We start from the raw sequence: 20,921 nt of genomic DNA on the forward strand, positions 1-20,921 counted from the left end.
CTTCCCAGCCTGGTGCAGGTCTACAATTTTGTTTCTGGTGTCCTTCGACAGAGCTCTTTGATCTTCACCATAGTGGAGTTTGGAGTGTGACTACTTGAGTTTGTGGACAGGTGTGTTTTATAATGATAACAAGTTCAAACAGGTGCCATTACTAAAGGTAATGAGTGGAGGACAGAGGAGCCTCTTAAAGAAGAAGTTGCAGGTCTGTGAGAGCCAGAAATCTTGCATGTTTTTAGGTGACCAAATCAGACCAGTTAATTTTCTGGATTTGTTTTCTCATTTTCACTCTCATAGTTGTGGCCTACCTCAGATGTCAATTACAGGTCTCTCTCCTCTTTTTAGGTTGGAGAACTTGCCCAATTGGTGGCTGACTAAATACTTTTTTCCCCACTGTAAGTGCACAGTAAGCATGCGATTATGCTGCAGCGCGGGTGCCACGGCTGGCACCTGCCTGCAGAAGCTTTTTTTTTTATTCAGTATGTGATGGCATTCATTATGCAAACTAGAGGGCAGGTGACTGAGGGCTCAGTGACATGTCAACAGTCTGCATTCTGAACATATAATCAGAGCACCACATACATCAACCACCTTAGGGCACGTGAATCTCATTGACACCAAACTGAAAATAAAGATTAAGAAACAACCACAAGATGGATTTCATCAACCAAGGTATCATTTTATTCAGTATAATGGTGCCAACCTGATACTGTATGTAGGTTACTATACACAACCCTGCTGACAGGTTCCCTTTAAAAGTTCAGAGATTTTAAAATGGTTTACCTTTTTGAATAGGTGTGTGATCTAGCAACAGTAAAATAAGATAGAACATAGTACAGTATTCTTTATTTAAGAAGTTATAGAAGTTATAAAGTTATACACTACAACTGGGGTAATGTTCCTCTGATGATTGTGTCTAATACAAACTTGCTCTGTTGTACTGTCCTATTTGCATAATTCTTCTTTTAAGTCATGTATTTATTTTACTTCTGGTTTAACATTTGAAAATTAATTTAAAAAGAACCTGTTACAAGAAAAAATGCTATTAACCTGCAGATATAAGGTTAATCTGCAGGTTAATATCGATATTAACCTGCCCGGCACCCGCACTTAGCCAAATGCTGCGAGGAGAAAATTAATTGTATTCCTTGTGGCAGCATCCGTTTTTAGTCACAGGGGTAGTGCCAGCGTGGGTTTGACAACCTCATCATGGCACTGACTGACAGCCGGCCCCACTGCAGAGTCAGTTTCAGTCAGTGTATGCTCAGAGCGATGACTGGACCTGCGCGGGCACTGCCCCCATGACTGAAACCGGAACTCTGCCATTTGTAAAAAAGTTCATTTTCTCCCCACAGCATTTAGCTAAGTGCAGCCACCGAGTAGGTTAAAAAGGACAAGGTCACACTACCGTAGAATAGGGACGAGTGCTATGTGAGATATCACATAGCACTCGGACCAGTGTTAATCTATGGGGCAGCTCACATCACCATATTTTTTCTCAGAGATATTTGACGTGCATGTAAAATCGCTGCATGCTGTGATTTTACACGTATATCATCCGAGACTCGCCAATACAAGCCTATGGGTGCGAGAAAAACCACATCGACCATCTGTGTAGCTTGCGACAAATACGCACACATGTTCTTCATTTCAGCCCATTGAGCCATTAAATTCAATGGGGAAAATCAGTGAGAAATGTAAAGCCATACGCATGCCATACAGGTGCCACACGGATGTCGTACGGATGCATAGGTGTGAGAAAATCGCATCATCGAATTGCAAACGCATTACACACGTATTACATATGGATGACCATATGGGGAACACTTGTGCGACTCTCAGCAAGGAGACTCGGACCAAGTTTTCATACGTTAAGTGTGAACCCAGCCTAACGCTATTAGCCTGCAGATTGACCCCATATCTGCAGGGTAATAGTGTTTTTTTGGTGACAGGTTCCCTTTAACAATTTTAATATAAATCTGAAAAAGCGTTTGCCCTAACTAAGGTTTTTTTCATAGTGTTGTGAAAGTTAAAATTTATTGAAGGTACATCAGTCCTTGATAATTTACCTAGGAAATATCCTGATGGTCTTTTTAATTACACCTAGCAAAATAATTAACTTACATTGGTGTGAGTAGTGTCAATAAATCCTCTGCTGATTTGTATCATCTTTAGATCTAGAATTCATTCATTCTAGAACAGACTTTAATCTAGGCACAAACTAATCTGTTTTCTATTTCACGGCTTGCAGGCATAGCTTACATCTATCGGCTAAATAATGAGTACTCGCTACAAAGGAAAATACTGGACCTAACTGAGCACAAGTTTAAAATTGTGGAAACAAAGTTCTTTTATTTTTCTAGAAATTTAAAGCTAATTTGCAACTCACAATATCTGTTAAGAATGCTATGCTAAAACATGCATCTACACTCTGCAATCCAATATGCTACATTCTTGTGTACCCATTGAATGGCTGTGATTTCCTTGAAACGAGTGCTAACATAACAATGGGTATTGTAGTATTGTATACACTGCAAATAAATCACTCATGTCTCCTTTGGTCTGCCTTAAAGCCCACAGACACTTTAGACTCATTTACGCCAACCCCTCTAAAATCGATAGATTCACTTGGGGCTCTAATTATTATTATTTTGCTTTGCTTATATAGCGCTATCATATACCACAGTACTTTATAGACATCATTATTGTTGTTCCCATTGGGGTTCACCATCTAAATTCCCTATCAGTATGTCTTTGGAATGTGGAAGGAAACTGGTGAACCAGGAGGAAACCTACGCAAAGACGAGGGGGAACATATAAACTCCGTGTAGATGTCCTTGGTGGGATTTGAACCCAGGACCTCAGTCTAATGTGCATGAGTGCGCTGGCCACCTGATCATCAGCAAGAATGTTCTTCATTCATGTCTGATTTTGGACTGCCCATTGCATTGTTCTCCCAGAGATAAGTTTCCCGCTGAAGGAGTGCTTCTCTGTATGGGAGAGTCGGCTGAGATGGCTGTTGAACAACAGTTGGCACCATTGCTCTGCCTACAGCCATCTAATATGTATGGCTGGCGTTAATATTGGTTTTCAAATGAGCCTTTAGTTTCAATATTCTTGCAAATGTTGCTTTATAATAATAATAATAATAATAATGATAATATTAGCCTGAGTTCACGTTCTGATCATTTATAAGACTCTGAATTTCTTGCAGCTCAATAGACTTGTACAGGACTACACAATTATGTACAGTTAAGGTACCTTCACACGAAACGACTATACAATGAGAACGACAATGATCCGTGACGTTGCAGCATCCTGGCTAGCGATATCGTTGTGTTTGACACGCAGCAGCGATCTGGATCCTGCTGTGATATCGCTGGTTGTTGAATAAAGTTCAGAACTTTATTTGGTCGTCAGACCGGCGTGTATCGTCGTGTTTGACACCAAAAGCAACGATACCAGCGATGTTTTACGCTGGTAACCAGGGTAAATATCGGGTTACTAAGCGCAGGGCCGCGCTTAGTAACCCGATGTTTACCCTGGTTACCAGCGTAAAAGTAAAAAAAAAAAAACAGTACATACTCACCTGCGCGTCCCCTGCCGTCCGCTTCCTGCTCTGACTGAGCGCCGGCCCTAAAGTGAAAGTAAAAGCACAGCGGTGATGTCACCGCTCTGCTGTTAGGGCCGGCGCTCACACAGTACAGGAAGCGGACGCCGGGGGACGCGCAGGTGAGCATGTACTGTTTGTTATTTTTACTTTTACGCTGGTAACAAGGGTAAACATCGGGTTACTAAGCGCGGCCCTGCGCTTAGCAACTCGAAGTTTATCCTGGTTACCCGGGGACCTCGGCATCGTTGGTCGCTGGAGAGCGGTCTGTGTGACAGCTCTCCAGTGACCAAACAGCAACGCTGCAGCGATCGGCATCGTTGTCGCTATCGCTGCAGCGTCGCTTCGTGTGAAGGTACCTTTAGTCGCTAAGCCCTTCATATTATCTTAAAAAGGAATTGGCACCAATTCAAAAACATGGCCAAAATCTTTTATGGAAAGTTATATGTTTAAGCTCTCAAAGTTATTTTCCATTTTAAAGGTAATGTTTTGTGGAAAATTACTTACAGTTTAAATCAGATTTTCATGTTAATTGTATTTTTTTTATTTAGACTTTTTTTTAGTTTTCATACCACTATCTCTGTTAACAAAAATCATGCAATTTTAACATCAGCCACAAAAGCCTAATACAGGTGCTTCTCAGAAAATTAGAATATCATCAAAAAGTTAGTTTATTTCAGTTCTTCAATACAAAAAGTGAAACTTGTATATTATATAGTCATTACAAACAGAGTGATCTATTTCAAGTGTTTATTTCTGTTAATGTTGATTGATTATGGCTTACAGCCAATGAAAACCCAAAAGTTATTATCTCAATAAAGTAGAATAATTAACAAAAAAGACCTGCAAAGGCTTCCTAAGTGTTTAAAAAGGTCCCTTAGTCAGTTTCAGTAGGCTCCACAATCATGAGGAGGACAGATGACTTGACAGATGTCCAGAAGGCAGTAATTCACACACTCCACAAGGAGGGTAAGCCACAAAAGGTCATTGCTAAAGAAGCTGGCTGTTCACAGAGTGCTGTATCCAAGCATATTAATGAAAAGTTGAGTGGAAGGAAAAAGTGTGGTAGAAAACGGTGCACAAGCAACCAGGATAACCAAAGCCTTGAAAAACCATTCAAAAATTTTGGGGAGATTCACAAGGAGTGGACTGCTTCTGGAGTCATTGCTTCAAGAGCCACCATATACAGATGTATACAGGACATGGGCTTCCAGTGTTGCACTCCTTGTGTCAAGCCACTCATGACCACTAGACAACGACAAAAGCGTCTTACCCGGGCCAAGGAGAAAAAAAACTGGATTGTTGCTCAGTGGTCTAAGGTGTTGTTTTCAGGTAAAAGTAAATTTGGAATTTCATTCAAGGTCCCAGAGTCTGGAGGAAGAATGAAGTTTTCACAATCAGTGATGATTTGGGGAGCCATGTCATCTGCTGGTGTAGGTCCACTGTGTTATGTCAAGACCAAAGTCAGCGCAGCTGTCTACCAGGAAATTTTAGAGCACGTCATTCTTCCCTCTGCTGACAAGCTTTTTGGAGATGTAAATGTCATTCTCCAGCAGGTCTTGGCAGCTGTCCACACTGCCAAAAGTACCAATACCTGGTTTAAAAACAACAGTATCACTGTGCTTGATTGGCCAGCAAACTCACCTGACCTTAACCCCATAGAGAATCTATGGGATATTGTCAAGAGGAAGATGAGAGACACCAGACCCAACAATGCAGATGAGCTGAAGGCTGCTATCAAAGCAACCTGGGCTTCCATAGCACCTCAGCAGTGCCACAGGCTGATCGCCTCCATACCATGCTGCATTGATGCAGTAATTGATGAAAAAGGATCCCCGGCCAAGTATTGAGTGTATTAGTGCACATACATTTCAGTAGGCCAACAATTCGGATTTTAAAATCATTTTTTTCAAGCTGGTGTTATAATGTATTCTAATTTACTGAGATAATGACTTTTGGGTTTTCATTGTCTATAAGCCATAATCATCCATAATCACAGAAATAAACACTTGAAATAGATCACTCTGTTTTTAATGACTGTATATAATATTCAAGTTTCACTTTTTTAATTAAAAACAGAAATAAATTAATTTTTTCATTTTGTGAGAAGCTCCTGTACTAGGCATCCTCTTCGACCACAGCAACGTGCAGACTGGAAATATTCATTGAGTTTTATGGGATTGTTTTCTATGTGATCTGTGCAGAAGTTATTATTCCGGGGACAGAAGGAGGTAAGCTGTGCCTACGACTTATTGTAAGTGTAGAATTGTGAGTCATCTACAGAATGTATGTATAGTCATATGAAAAAGTTTGGGCACCCCTATTAATCTTAAGCTTATTGTTTTATAAAAATGGTTTATTTTGCAACAGCTATTTCAGTTTCATATATCTAATAACTGTTGGACACAGTAATGTTTCTGCCTTGAAATGAGGTTTATTGTACTAACAGAAAATGTGCAATCTGCATTCAAACAAAATTTGACAGGTGCATAAGTATGGGCACCCTTATCATTTTCTTGTTTTAAATACTCCTGCCTACTTTTTACTGACTTACTAAAGCACTTTTTTTGGTTTTGAAACCTCATTGAGTTTTGAACTTCATAGCTAGGTGTATGCAATCATGAGAAAAGCTACTTAAAGTGGCCACTGGCAAGTTGTTCTCCTGTTTGAATCTCCTCTGAAGAGTGGCATCATGGGCTCCTCAAAACAACTGTCAAATGATCTGAAAACAAAGATTATTCAACATAGTTGTTCAGGGGAAGGATACAAAAAGCTGTCTCAGAGATTGAACCTGTCAATTTCCACTGTGAGGAACATAGTAAAGAAATGGAAGAACACAGGTACAGTTCTTGTTAAGGCCAGAAGTGGCAGGCCAAGAAAAACATCAGAAAGGCAGAGAAGAAGAATGGTGAGATCAGTCAAGGACAATCCTCAGACCACCTCCAGAGATCTGCAGCATCAACTTGCTGCAGATGGTGTCACTGTGCATCGGTCAACTATACAACGCACTGTGTTTTTTTGCCGCCATGCATAATGCCTTTTTGTATTACCGAACAACTCAATCTTGGTTTCATGAGTCCACAGGACCTTCTTCCAAAAAGAAATTGGCTTCTCCAAATGTGCTTTTGCATACCTCAGCCGACTCTGTTTGTGGCGTGCTTGCAGAAACGGCTTTTTTCGCATCACTCTCCCATACAGCTTCTCCTTGTGCAAAGTGCGTTGTATAGTTGACCGATGCACAGTGACACCATCTGCAGCAAGTTGATGTTGCAGATCTCTGGAGGTGGTCTGAGGATTGTCCTTGACTGATCTCACCATTCTTCTTCTCTGCCTTTCTGATGTTTTTCTTGGCCTGCCACTTCTGGCCTTAACAAAAACTGTACCTGTGTTCTTCCATTTCCTTACTATGTTCCTCACAGTGGAAATTGACAGGTTAAACCTCTGAGACAGCTTTTTGTATCCTTCCCCTGAACAACTATGTTGAATAATCTTTGTTTTCAGATCATTTGACAGTTGTTTTGAGGAGCCCATGATACCACTCTTCGGAGGAGATTCAAACAGGAGAACAACTTGCAAGTGGCCACTTTAAGTAGCTTTTTGTTGTGAATTGGGTTTCTGGGCTCCCCCGGTGGTCACTGGTGGTACTGAACTTGTGTGCTTCATCTCCTCTGTTCACCTGTTTCCATCAGGATGTGGGAGTTTTCTATTTAACCTTGCTCCTCAGTCATTTCTATGCCGGCCAACAATGTTACCAGAAGCCTTTCTGTTGCATGTTCCTGCTCCTAGACTACTATCAGCTAAGTTGGACTTGTAGTCCTAAGTTTGTTTTGCATTTTTGTTCCAGTTCTCTGTGTTTGAATATTTCTGAGGCTGGAAGCTCTTGTGAGCTGAAATTGCCACTCTAGTGTCATGAGTTGATATTAGAGTCTTAAAGTAATTTCAGGATGGTGTTTTGAAAAGGGTTTTCAGCTGACTGTGAAGTTCCCTTTTCTGTCTTCCTACTATCTAGTAAGCAGACCTCAATTTGCTAAACCTATCTTCATACTTCGTATGTCAATTTCCTCTAAAATCACCGACAATATATGTGGGGGCTACTGTCTGCCTGTTGGGGAAAATTTCTCTAGAGGTAAGCCAGGTCTGTATTTTCCTCTGCTAGGGTCAGGCAGTCCTCCGGCTGGCGCTGGGCGTCTAGGGATAAAACGTAGGCACGCTACCCGGCCACTGTTAGTTGTGCGGTAGGTTTAGCTCACAGTCAGCTCGAGTTCCCATCTTCCAAGAGCTAGTCCTTTTGTATGCTTTACTACGGTCTCTTGCCATTGAGAACCATGACAGTTTGGCCGGCCAAGGGTCGTTTATTTAATCTGTCTGTGCCTGAACATGCTGCTATGCGGGAATATATTAAGGAGTCCTTGGAAAAGGGACATATTTGTCCTTCGTCATCTCCCTTAGGAGCCGGTTTTTTCTTTGTATCTAAAAAAGATGGCTCTTTGAGGCCGTGTATTGATTATCGGCTTTTGAATAAAATCACAGTTAAATATCAGTATCCTTTGCCACTGCTTACTGATTTGTTTGCTCGAATAAAGGGGGCCAAGTGGTTCTCTAAGATTGATCTTCGTGGGGCGTATAATTTAGTGCGAATTAAGCAGGGGGATGAGTGGAAAACCGCATTTAATACGCCTGAGGGCCATTTTGAGTATTTAGTAATGCCTTTTGGTCTTTCAAATGCCCCTTCAGTCTTTCAGTCTTTTATGCATGACATTTTCCGTGAATATTTGGATAAATTTATGATTGTGTATCTGGATGATATTTTGATTTTTTCGGATGACTGGGACTCTCATGTCCAACAGGTCAGGAGGGTTTTTCAGGTTTTGCGCTCTAATTCCTTGTGTGTAAAGGGTTCTAAGTGTGTTTTTGGGGTTCAAAAGATTTCGTTTTTGGGGTACATTTTTTCCCCCTCTTCCATTAAGATGGACCCTGTCAAGGTTCAGGCTATTTGTGATTGGACGCAACCCTCTTCTCTTAAGAGCCTTCAGAAGTTTTTGGGCTTTGCTAATTTTTATCGTCGATTTATAACTGGTTTTTCTGATGTTGCTAAGCCGTTGACTGATTTGACTAAGAAGGGTGCTGATGTTGCTGATTGGTCCCCTGCTGCTGTGGAGGCCTTTCGGGAGCTTAAGCGCCGCTTTTCTTCCGCCCCTGTATTGCGTCAGCCTGATGTTACTCTTCCTTTTCAGGTTGAGGTCGACGCTTCAGAAATCGGAGCTGGGGCGGTTTTGTCGCAGAAAAGTTCCGACTGCTCCGTGATGAGACCTTGCGCGTTCTTTTCTCGTAAGTTTTCGCCCGCTGAGCGAAATTATGATATTGGTAATCGGGAGCTCTTGGCTATGAAGTGGGCTTTTGAGGAGTGGCGTCATTGGCTTGAGGGGGCTAGACATCAGGTGGTGGTATTGACCGACCACAAGAATTTGATTTATCTTGAGTCTGCCAGGCGCCTGAATCCTAGACAGGCGCGCTGGTCGTTATTTTTCTCTCGGTTTAATTTTGTGGTTTCTTACCTACCGGGTTCTAAAAATGTGAAGGCGGATGCCCTTTCTAGGAGTTTTGAGCCTGATTCCCCTGGTAATTCTGAACCTACAGGTATCCTTAAGGATGGGGTGATATTATCTGCTGTTTCCCCAGACTTGCGACGGGTCTTGCAGGAGTTTCAGGCGGATAGACCTGATCGTTGCCCGCCTGGTAGACTGTTTGTTCCGGATGATTGGACCAGTAGAGTCATCTCGGAGGTCCATTCTTCTGCGTTAGCTGGTCATCCTGGAATCTTTGGTACCAGGGATTTGGTGGCTAGGTCCTTCTGGTGGCCTTCCCTGTCGCGAGATGTGCGAGGTTTTGTGCAGTCTTGTGATGTTTGTGCTCGGGCCAAGCCTTGTTGTTCTCGGGCTAGTGGATTGTTGTTATCTTTGCCTATTCCGAAGAGGCCTTGGACTCACATCTCCATGGATTTTATTCCTGATCTCCCTGTTTCTCAGAAGATGTCTGTCATCTGGGTGGTGTGTGACCGTTTCTCTAAGATGGTCCATTTGGTCCCCTTGCCTAAATTGCCTTCCTCATCCGAGCTGGTTCCTCTGTTTTTTCAAAATGTGGTTCGCTTGCATGGTATTCCGGAGAATATCGTTTCTGACAGGGGAACTCAATTCGTGTCTAGATTTTGGCGAGCATTCTGTGCTAGGATGGGCATTGATTTGTCTTTTTCGTCTGCTTTCCATCCTCAGACTAATGGCCAGACCGAGCGAACTAATCAGACCTTGGATACTTATTTGAGGTGTTTTGTGTCTGCGGATCAGGATGATTGGGTTGCCTTTTTGCCCTTGGCGGAGTTTGCCCTCAATAATCGGGCTAGTTCTGCCACCTTGGTTTCTCCTTTCTTCTGTAATTCGGGGTTTCATCCTCGTTTCTCTTCCGGTCAGGTGGAGTCTTCGGATTGTCCTGGAGTGGATGCTGTGGTGGAGAGGTTGCATCAGATTTGGGGGCATGTGGTGGACAATTTGAAGTTGTCCCAGGAGAAGACAACATTTTGCCAACCGCCGTCGTCGTGTTGGTCCTCGTCTTTGTGTTGGGGACTTGGTGTGGTTATCTTCTCGTTTTGTCCCTATGAAGGTTTCTTCTCCTAAGTTTAAGCCTCGGTTCATCGGCCCGTACAAGATATTGGAGATTCTTAACCCTGTGTCCTTTCGTTTGGACCTCCCTGCATCTTTTTCTATTCATAATGTCTTCCATCGGTCATTGTTGCGCAGGTATGAGGTACCGGTTGTGCCTTCCATTGAGCCTCCTGCTCCGGTGTTGGTTGAGGGTGAGTTGGAGTACGTTGTCGAGAAGATCTTGGACTCCCGTGTTTCCAGACGGAGACTTCAGTATCTGGTCAAGTGGAAGGGCTACGGTCAGGAGGATAATTCTTGGGTGACTGCCTCTGATGTTCATGCCTCCGATTTGGTCCATGCCTTTCATAGGGCTCATCCTGATCGCCCTGGTGGTTCTGGTGAGGGTTCGGTGCCCCCTCCTTGAGGGGGGGGTACTGTTGTGAATTGGGTTTCTGGGCTCCCCCGGTGGTCACTGGTGGTACTGAACTTGTGTGCTTCATCTCCTCTGTTCACCTGTTTCCATCAGGATGTGGGAGTTTTCTATTTAACCTTGCTCCTCAGTCATTTCTATGCCGGCCAACAATGTTACCAGAAGCCTTTCTGTTGCATGTTCCTGCTCCTAGACTACTATCAGCTAAGTTGGACTTGTAGTCCTAAGTTTGTTTTGCATTTTTGTTCCAGTTCTCTGTGTTTGAATATTTCTGAGGCTGGAAGCTCTTGTGAGCTGAAATTGCCACTCTAGTGTCATGAGTTGATATTAGAGTCTTAAAGTAATTTCAGGATGGTGTTTTGAAAAGGGTTTTCAGCTGACTGTGAAGTTCCCTTTTCTGTCTTCCTACTATCTAGTAAGCGGACCTCAATTTGCTAAACCTATCTTCATACTTCGTATGTCAATTTCCTCTAAAATCACCGACAATATATGTGGGGGCTACTGTCTGCCTGTTGGGGAAAATTTCTCTAGAGGTAAGCCAGGTCTGTATTTTCCTCTGCTAGGGTCAGGCAGTCCTCCGGCTGGCGCTGGGCGTCTAGGGATAAAACGTAGGCACGCTACCCGGCCACTGTTAGTTGTGCGGTAGGTTTAGCTCACAGTCAGCTCGAGTTCCCATCTTCCAAGAGCTAGTCCTTTTGTATGCTTTACTACGGTCTCTTGCCATTGAGAACCATGACAGCTTTTCTCATGATTGCATACACCTAGCTAAGAAGTTCAAAGCTCAATGAGGTTACAAAACCAAAAAAAGTGCTTTAGTAAGTCAGTAAAAAGTAGGTAGGAGTATTTAAAACAAGAAAATGATAAGGGTGCCCATACTTATGCACCTGTCAAATTTTGTTTGAATGCAGATTGCACATTTTCTGTTAGTACAATAAACCTCATTTCAAGGCAGAAACATTACTGTGTCCAACAGTTATTAGATATATGAAACTGAAATAGCTGTTGCAAAAAAAAAAACATTTTTATAAAACATTAAGCTTAAGATTATTAGGGGTGCCCAAACTTTTTCATATGACTGTACATACAGTGGCATGGAAAGGTTTGTGCACCCCTGGTAAAAATTATTTCCTCCATGCCACAGTTACTCAGGAATGTGATGTTATTTGCAGACAGTCTCTGGTAGCGATCATAGGTGACAGTAAATGGATTCAGTGTGGCGGTTAAATCTGCTGCGTCACTGTTAGAGAGTGGAAAATCTGTTAAGTAGTGATTGATTCTGCCCCATAAATCATATAGGTTGTCACGGAACTCATCTTTATTTGTCATCTCATCTAAGTTGTCCCCTTTGTGTTGGCTTGGTTACATATTTGGGACGTACGCCATGTTCTGCAGTAAGCGTGGACTCCACTCCCAGTGCATCTATGGTATCAAGAACCTCATAATGGGAAACAAGGAGCTTTTTGTCGACATGCCTTAGCTAAGATGGCAGATGGTTGTAGACATGTTAGCAAAAAATACATATGCGGACAAACACTGTAGGCTTAGGTCTACTGTTCCTAGTCTGCCACCAATGTACGTACAGTGGCATGTAAAAGTTTAGGCACTCCTTGTCAAAATTACTGTTATTGTGAACAGTTAAGCAAGTTGAAGATGAAATGATCTTTAAAAGACTTAAAGTTAAAGATGACACTTTATTTTTTTCATTTTAGGCATAATAGAATATATATATTTTCATCTTTTACATTTTAAAAAAATTACAAAAAAGAAAATGGGACAATGCAAAAGTTTGGGTACCCTGCATGGTTATTGGGCGCCCAGGCCCACTAGCCAAAACTGCATGGGACAGGGATCATCCCACCGCACATCCACTCTCCCTTTAAAATGGGTAAAACACTACTCAGACAATACAGGGCGAGGGTAAAACAGTTTGGCAATACTTTATTGAACAATAAAACAGGCCGATAACATGTAGAACAGTCCCAACAAAACACCCCAAGATGGTGCACATTTAGAGTCTCACCCTTCCGCTGACTCACCAGGATAAGATCAGCTGTGACTTCAGAGTTTCCATGGTCGACTACCCCACCTGTGGCATGCGCACAGAGAGGAGGTAACGACAAGTGTAGGAAGATGACAGTCCATTCAGATACAAAGCCAGTTGACCGGAGGCTCACAACCTGGCTCCTCCAAACATCTCCATGGAGCAAAGCAACCTGGCTTTCTCCAAACTTATGGTTCAGCAATGGTTAACGGAGCACATCTATATTCTCCCAGCAGAGGGCAAAGTCCCCTAAGCCAGCATCCTGTAGAATAATAAATCTGTGTCCATCGTGATGGAGCAATGATGAATTGGCTGCTGTCCTGTCACTTGTCCTTTGGATGTTTGGATGTCTTGGTTAAATCTCTGTCTGTCACACTTTCAGAGAGGCATATTATCTTTTTCTGTTTAAAAAGTGTCCTTCAATGCAGCATCACAAATAAGGGGGAAAATGGTGACGACCAAGTTGCATTGTTTGAAGGAAAATCTTTGGAAATAGATTACATAATCAATTTGTTGGAATGCCAACAAATTATCTGGCCTAGACAATGTGTAATTAGCATAACTATAAACCTCACTAGTCATTAAGGATAAGAGCGCAATGTTACATCAAATGTCACTTACAAGTCAATATACAGGCTTACACAAGCAAAAGTCTGTTTTCTTGACCAACCAGAAATAAACACATACATTCAAAAGTCAACATATAGATAACAGTTTATTCTTTCTGGCTTGCTAAAAATAGTCATCTGGCTAATTAAGATACAGTGCTGTCTCTCCACAAAGAGTCTTTCAATTCTTATTTGAGGGATTTTCATCCAGTCTTCCAGTTCTGTGAGATTCCTGGGCCATCTTGAATGCACTGCTATTTTAAGGTCTAGCCACAGATTTTAAATGATGTTCAGAATTGGGTACTGTGAGGGACATTGTATAACCTTCAGTTTGTGCCTTTTCAAGTAGTCTGTTGTGGATTTTGACGTGAGTTTAGGATCATCATCCATTTGCAAAAGCCATCCTCTTTTCAACTTCAGATTTTTTACAGATAGTGTTATGTTTGCATCAATAATTTGTTGAAATGTCATTGTATCCATTCTTCCCTCTACCTGTGAAATGTTCCTCGTGCCATTGGCTGCAACACAACCCCAAAGCATGATTGATCCAGCCCTGTGCTTAATGGTTGGCGAGATGTTCTTTTCCTGAAATTATGTGCCCTTTTTTCTCCACACATATAGCTGTGTAAAAAAGTGTTTGCACCCTTCCTGATTTCCTATTCTTTTGCCTGTTTGTCACACTTAAATATTTCAGATCACCAAAAAATGTACATACTAGACAAAGATAACACAAGTAAACACAAAATTAAGTTTTTTAAATAAAGGTCTTTATTATGGAGGGAAAATAAATCCAAACCTACAGGACCCTGTGTGAAAATGTGATTGTCCCCTCCCTTAAAACATAAATGAACTGTAGTTTGTCACATCTTTGGGAATAGCACATGAATTTGCAAGAATCCATTGTTAAAAAAAAAAAAAACTACCCCTGGTGGTAGCTGCTTCAGTTAGATGGTTATCATTTCACGGGGGTTTCCTTGACATAAACAAGCCCCAATCAGGCTGTCTTTATGTTGGGTTTCCAAGCTCCCTGTTACCTTTATTTTTTGTAAAGGCTTTAAGCCCATCTCCACCCTGTGGTCTGATATTCTTTACACCCTGAACTTCATACCAGCTCTACTTAATTACATTTTCCATGAGGCAGGGCTGTATCTATTCCACAGCTCCTGCACTCCCACCTTCAGTGCCCAGTCACTCTAACCATAAAGCACCATCCTGAGACTCCGATATAGACTCAATGATAAATCACTGCCCACAACTTCTAATTGAAAAGATTAGTCTCTGTGGAGTTTGCGTTCAACTTCTGTTGATTCTCATCTACCTGTTTAGATTCCCAGTCATGTACAACAGTCTGTGGATCATTGTTTGTGTCCTCCAAGACAACATTGTTCAGAACACGCTGATCTGAGAGGTGTTTGCTAAGTCTTGCCTCTTGCATACAATGCTGTGCTGATAAAGTTACAGTCATTTTCATTTTTATTTCATAAATCAATACTACAAATGAAAATAAGAAACTTTGTAATGAACCTGATCAGAGAAAGCTGTTTTCTTTCTTTGTGGACTGATGACTCATTTTCAGAATTCTCAATTCATGGGTAAAATCTGTATTCAGTTAAGACAGATTTTTACATTACTGATGTAGGAGATGGCAGTTGCTACTCATAAGATTCTATGTAGATGGAAAGGTGACAGAGGAGGGAAGAGCTCTGGCTCTCTCTTCCCCCTCCCCTCTACATAGAATCTTATTAGTAGCTAATGTATTTTCCTATATCAGTAATGTGAACATCTGTTTTCACTGAATGGAGATTTGATCCATGAATCGAGAATTTTGAGTAAGACTGATCAGTGTCGGTGGACAATGAAGCATATATTTTTGATAAGATATATTACAAAGTTGCTTATTTTCATGTGTACTATTGATTAAATAAAAATTAAAACGATGGTTACTTTTAACAGGATATGTTCCATTCAAAGTAGAAACAGGAAACCTGTGTTCTGTGGGTTTTCTATGGACTGTAGAAAGAAGAAGCAGGATATCACATGATCTTATGTGACAGCTCAGAAACAGAGCAGAAACTTAACAGCAAGTAAATTGTGAAGTTTCTTCATTTCTTAATTTCTCATAGACTTTACTATAATTTGTGTGCTGGAAAACATATTTACTTTAAGGAAATATATGTAGGAGAATTTGCACTGTGTACCAGTGTAGCAGAGGTTGCAATATAGATATAGGATAGACATAAACTTATGTGGCAACTAGAAAATGTGCTCTCTGTTCTGCTATTCTCTGCTGTACTGCAGCAGATGTTCTATTGGTTTTTACATATACAGTGGGTATTAGAGTATTCAGACCCCTTTAAATTTTTCACTCTGTTTCAGTGCAGCCATTTGTTAAATTAAACAAAGGTCATTTTTTCACATTAATGTACACTCTGCACACCATCTTGACTGAAAAAAAACGAATGTATTAATTTTTGCACATTTATTATAAAAAAAAGAACTGAAATATCAAATGGTCATAAGTATTCAGACCCTTTGCTCAGTATTGAGTAGAAGCACCCTTTTGAGCTAGTACAGCCATGAGTCTTTTTGGGAATGATGCAACAAGTTTTTCACACCGGGATTTGGAGATCTTTTGCCATTCTTCCTGGCAGATCCTCTCCAGGTTCTTCATGTTGGATGGTGAACGTTAGTGGAAAGCCATTTTCAGGTCTCTCCTGAGACGCTCAATGGGGTTTAGGTCAGGGCTCTGGCTGGGCCAATCAAGAATTGTCACAAAGTTGTTCTGAAGCCACTCCTTTGTTATTTTAGCTGTGTGCTTAGGGTCATTGTCTTGTTGGAAGGTAAAACTTCAGCCAAGTCTGAGGTGCAGACCACTCTGGAATAGGTTTTCATCCAGGATATCTCTGTACTTCGCCGCATTTATGTTTCCTTCAAAGTCAACCAGTCGTCCTGTCCCTGCAGCAAAAAACACCCCCATAGCATGATGCTGCCACCACCATGTTTCACTGTTGGGACTGTATTGGGCAGGTGATGAGCAGTGCCTGATTTTCCCCACACATACCACTTAGAATTATCACCAAAAAGTTCTATCTTTGTCTCATCAGACCAGAGAATCTTATTTCTCATAGTCTGGGAGTCCTTCATGTGTTTTTTAGCAAACTATACGGACTTTCATATGTCTTGCACTGAGGAGAGGTTTCCATCGGGCCACTCTGCCCTAAAGGGCTGACTGGTGGAGGGCTGCAGTGATAGTTGACTTTGTGGAACTTTCTCCCATCTCCCTACTGCATCTCTGGAGCTCAGCCACAGTGATCTTGGGGTTCTTCTTTACCACTCTCACCAAGGCTCTTCTCACACCAATGCTCAGTTTGGCTGTATGGCCAGGTCTAGGAATACTTCTGGTGGTGTCAAACTTCTTTCATTTAAAGATTATGGAGGCCACTGTGCTCTTTGGAACCTTGAGTACTGCAGAAATTCTGTTGTAACCTTGGCCAAATCTGTGCCTTACCACAATTCTGTCTCTGAGCTCCTTGGCCAGTTCCTTTGCCCTCATGATTCTCATTTGGACTGACATGCACTGAAAGCTGTGAGGTCTTATATAGACACATGTGTGCCTTTCCAAATCAAGTCCTATCAGTTTAATTAAGCACAGCTGTCCTCCAATTAAGGAGGATCACAAGGAAATGGACAGCATGTGACTTAAAAATGAGTGTCTGAGCAAAGGATCTGAATACTTATGACCATGTGATATTTCAGTTTTTCTTTTTTAATAAATTTGCAAAAATTACTACATTTCTGTTTTTGTTCAGTCAAGATCGGGTGCAGAGTGTACATTAATAAGAAAAAAATGAACTCTTTTGCATTTACCAAATGGCTGCAATGAAACAAAGAGTGAAAAAATGTAAAGGAGTCTGAATACTTTCTGTACCCAATGTACTGTAGGTTAAAAATAGCTTTAGAACTACTTTGTGGATCTGTTATTACTTTGCCAGTCTTTCACTCATCATTGGAAATTTTTAAATGTTTATATACTATAAATATACAACAGTGAATGAAACTTTTTAATATTTATCCAATTTTCAGCATTTCCTCTTGAGGCATACTTGAAACGTGATTACTTCGGGTGATGTCTACTAGTCCTTTGTGTTCTGTAGCGCTACTGCTTTTCAAAAACGTAAGTAGAAAAAGTGATCATCTATATTTTAGATCATTTATTTCTTTCTGTCGTTTCTTTTTTTATTTTGTGACATATTGTGGCATGCCATACATTTTGAGAAATGTAAAAAATGAAAATTCCCAACGTTTTTCTTTTAGTCAACTGCAAAGTGCAAAACTGAAAAGAGAGTACAACATAATAGTAGGGGAGAAAATAATACTGGTGGTAATGCAAATGAGGCTAGGCTCTCAGCACACTTAGGATTAAGAGGTACCATATTTGCCAGGAAATTCTCCCAAAATATGCATCTAATGTGCCCACAGACACAAAGCAGAAGATAAAAAAACTTTGCACTAGCTTGTATCCCGTCAGCTTTTATTATTCAAAGAAGATTATGTTCTATGAGATCAGATTATTACCTTATTCCAGGAGGAGGTGCTCCGTCGCTGTGAAAGCGCTTCAAACATTTCTATCGAGGGTAAACAATTTACAGAGACATGCTCCAAATATGGTAAAAAGTCTTCCATATTATGTCATATTAAAAGCGCAGACACATGTATTGCATTTTTTCCCCTTTACTGTAGCTTCATTTTTAATATGAAGTAATAATTAAGTTTTTAACCCCTTTACCCCAAAGGGTGGTTTGCAAGTTAATACCTGGACCAATTTTTACGATTCTGACCAGTGTCCCTTTATGAGATTATAACTCTGGAACGCTTCAATGGATCCAGGTAATTCTGACACTGTTTTCTCTTGACATATTGTACTTCATATTAGCTGTAAAATTTCCTTGTCATTACTTGAGTTTATTTGTGAAAAAAATGGAAATTTGGCAAAAATGTTGAAAATTTAGCAATTTTTCAACTTTGAATTTTCATGCCCTTAAATCACAGAGATATGTCACACAAAATACTTAAGCAACATTTTCCACATATCTACTTTACAGCAGCACAATTTTGGGACCCAATTTTTTTTTATTAGGGAGTTATAAGGGTTAAAAGTTGACCAGCAATTTCTCATTTTTACAATACCATTTTTTATTTAGCGACCACATCACATTTGAAGTCACTTTGAGGGGTCTATATGATAGAATACACCCAAGTGTGACACCATTCTAAAAACTGCACCCCTCAATGTGCTCAAAACCACATTCAAGAAGTTTATTAACCCTTCAGGTGTTTCACAGGAATTTTTGGAATGTTTTAAAAAAAATGAACATTTATCTTTTTTTTCACAAAAAATTTACTTCTGTTCCAATTTTTTTTTCTTTTTACCAAGGGTAACAGGTGAAATTGAGTATGCCGATACCCCATATGTAGGGGTAAACCACTGTTTGGGTGCATAGCAGAGCTCAGAAGGGAAGGAGCGCCATTTGACTTTTCAATGCAAAATTAGCTTGAATTGAGATAGTACGCCATGTCGTGTTTGGAGAGCCCCTGATGTGCCTAAACAGTGGAAACCTTCCAAAAGTGACACCATTCTGGAAATTAGATGCCCTAAGGAACTTATCTAGATGTGTGGTGAGCACTTTGAACCCCCAAGTGCTTCACAGAAGTTTATAATGTAGAGCCGTGAAAATTAAAACTTTTTTTTGTTCCACAAAAATGATTTTTTAGCCCCCAGTTTTGCATTTTCCCAAGAGTAACAGGAGAAATTCAACCCCAAAAGTTGTTGTCCAATTTGTCCTGAGTACACTGATACCCCATATGAGGGACAAAACTACTGTTTGGCACATGGCAGAAGGAAGGGAAGAAGTGGCGTTTTGGAATGCAGACTTTGATGGAATGGTCTGTTGGCGTCACGTTGCGTTTGCAGAGCCCCTGATGTACCTAAACAGTAGAAACCCCCCACAAGTGACCCCATATTGGAAACTAGACCCCCCAAGGAACTTATCTAAATTGTGGTGATCACTTTGAACCCCCAAGTATTTCACTAAAGTTTATAACAGAGCCATGAAAATAAAAAATCTTCTTTTTCCACAAAAATGATTTTTTTATTCCCCGGTATTGTATTTTCCCATGGGTAGCAGGAGAAATTGGACCCCAAAAGTTGTTGTCCAATTTGTCCTGAGTACGCTGATATCCCATATGTGGGGGTAAACCACTGTTTGGGCGCACGGCAGAGCTCAGAAGTTTTCAACGCAGAATTGTATGGATTGAGATCGGATGTCATGTTGCATTTGCAGAGCCCCTGGTGTGCCTAAACAGTGGAAACCTCCCAATTCTAACTCCAACCCTAACTCCAACACACCCCTAAGCCTAATCCCAACCCTAACCACACCCCTAACCCTAACACAGCCCTAACCCCAACACACCCCTATTCCCAACCCTAACCACATCCCTAACCTGAACACACTCCTAACCCTAATCCCAACCCTAACCACACCCCTAAACCTAACACAGCCCTAACTCCAACACACCCCTAATCCCAACCCTAACCACATCCCTAACCTGAACACACTCCTAATCCCAACCCCAACACACCCCTTGCCCCAACACACCCTTAACCCTAATCCCAACCGTAACCATACCCCTAACCCTGACACACCCCTAACCGAACCGTAAATGTAATCCAAACCCTAACCCCAACTCTAGCCCCAACCCTAACCGTAACTTTAGCCCCAACCCTAACTTTAGCCCCAACCCTAACTTTAGCCCCAACCCTAACCTTAACTCTAATGAGAAAATGGAAATAAATACATTTTTTTATTTTATTATTTTTCCCTCTCTAAGGCTGTGATAATGGGGGGTCTGATTTACTATTTATAGCAGATTTTTATAGTGGGTTTTTATGTTTGGCAGCTGTCACACACTAAAAGACGCTTTTTATTGCAAAAAATATTTTTTGCGTTACCACAGTCTGAGAGCTATAATTTTTCCATATTTTGGTCCACAGAGTCATGTTAGGTCTTGTTTTTTGCAGGACGAGTTGACATTTTTATTGGTATTATTTTCGGGCACATGACTTTTTTTATCACTTTTTATTCTGATTTTTGTCAGGCAGAATAAACAAAAACGAGCAATTCGTGAATTTCTTTTGGGGGGGCGTTTATACCATTTTGCGTTTGGTAAAATTGATAAAGCAGTTTTATTCCTTGGGTCAGTACGATTACAGCAATACCTCATTTATATAATTTTTTATGTTTTGGCGCTTTTATACAATAAAAACTATTTTATAGAAAAAATAATAATTTTTGCATCGCTTTATTCTGAGGGCTATAGCTTTTTTATTTTTTCGATGATGCTGTATGGCATCTCGTTTTTTGTGGGACAAGATGGCATTTTCGGTGGTACAATTTTTATTTATATCTGTCTTTTTGATCTCGTGTTATTCCACTTTTTTGTTCGGTGGTATGATGATAAAGCGTTGTTTTTTTTTACTAGTATTTTTTTACGGTATTCACTCAAGGGGTTAACTAGTGGGACAGTTTTATAGGTCAGGTTG

The 20,921-nt window shown here is 40.9% G+C and overlaps 1 protein-coding gene across 2 annotated transcripts in view; it reads left to right on the forward strand.

Moving 5' to 3' along the window:
• The window catches only part of KHDRBS2 (KH RNA binding domain containing, signal transduction associated 2), a 773,482-nt gene that overhangs the window by 750,126 nt on the left and 2,435 nt on the right, over positions 1-20,921 (forward strand). For both annotated transcript variants that reach the window (XR_013221832.1, XR_013221831.1), the window contains one exon: positions 17,405-17,495. The gene's annotated coding sequence lies outside the window, so the exon portion shown is untranslated. The remainder of the gene's footprint in view (positions 1-17,404; positions 17,496-20,921) is intronic.

The sequence above is a fragment of the Ranitomeya variabilis genome, chromosome 2 (genome assembly GCF_051348905.1).
Source record: "Ranitomeya variabilis isolate aRanVar5 chromosome 2, aRanVar5.hap1, whole genome shotgun sequence".
NCBI classification, from domain to species: Eukaryota; Metazoa; Chordata; class Amphibia; order Anura; family Dendrobatidae; genus Ranitomeya; species Ranitomeya variabilis.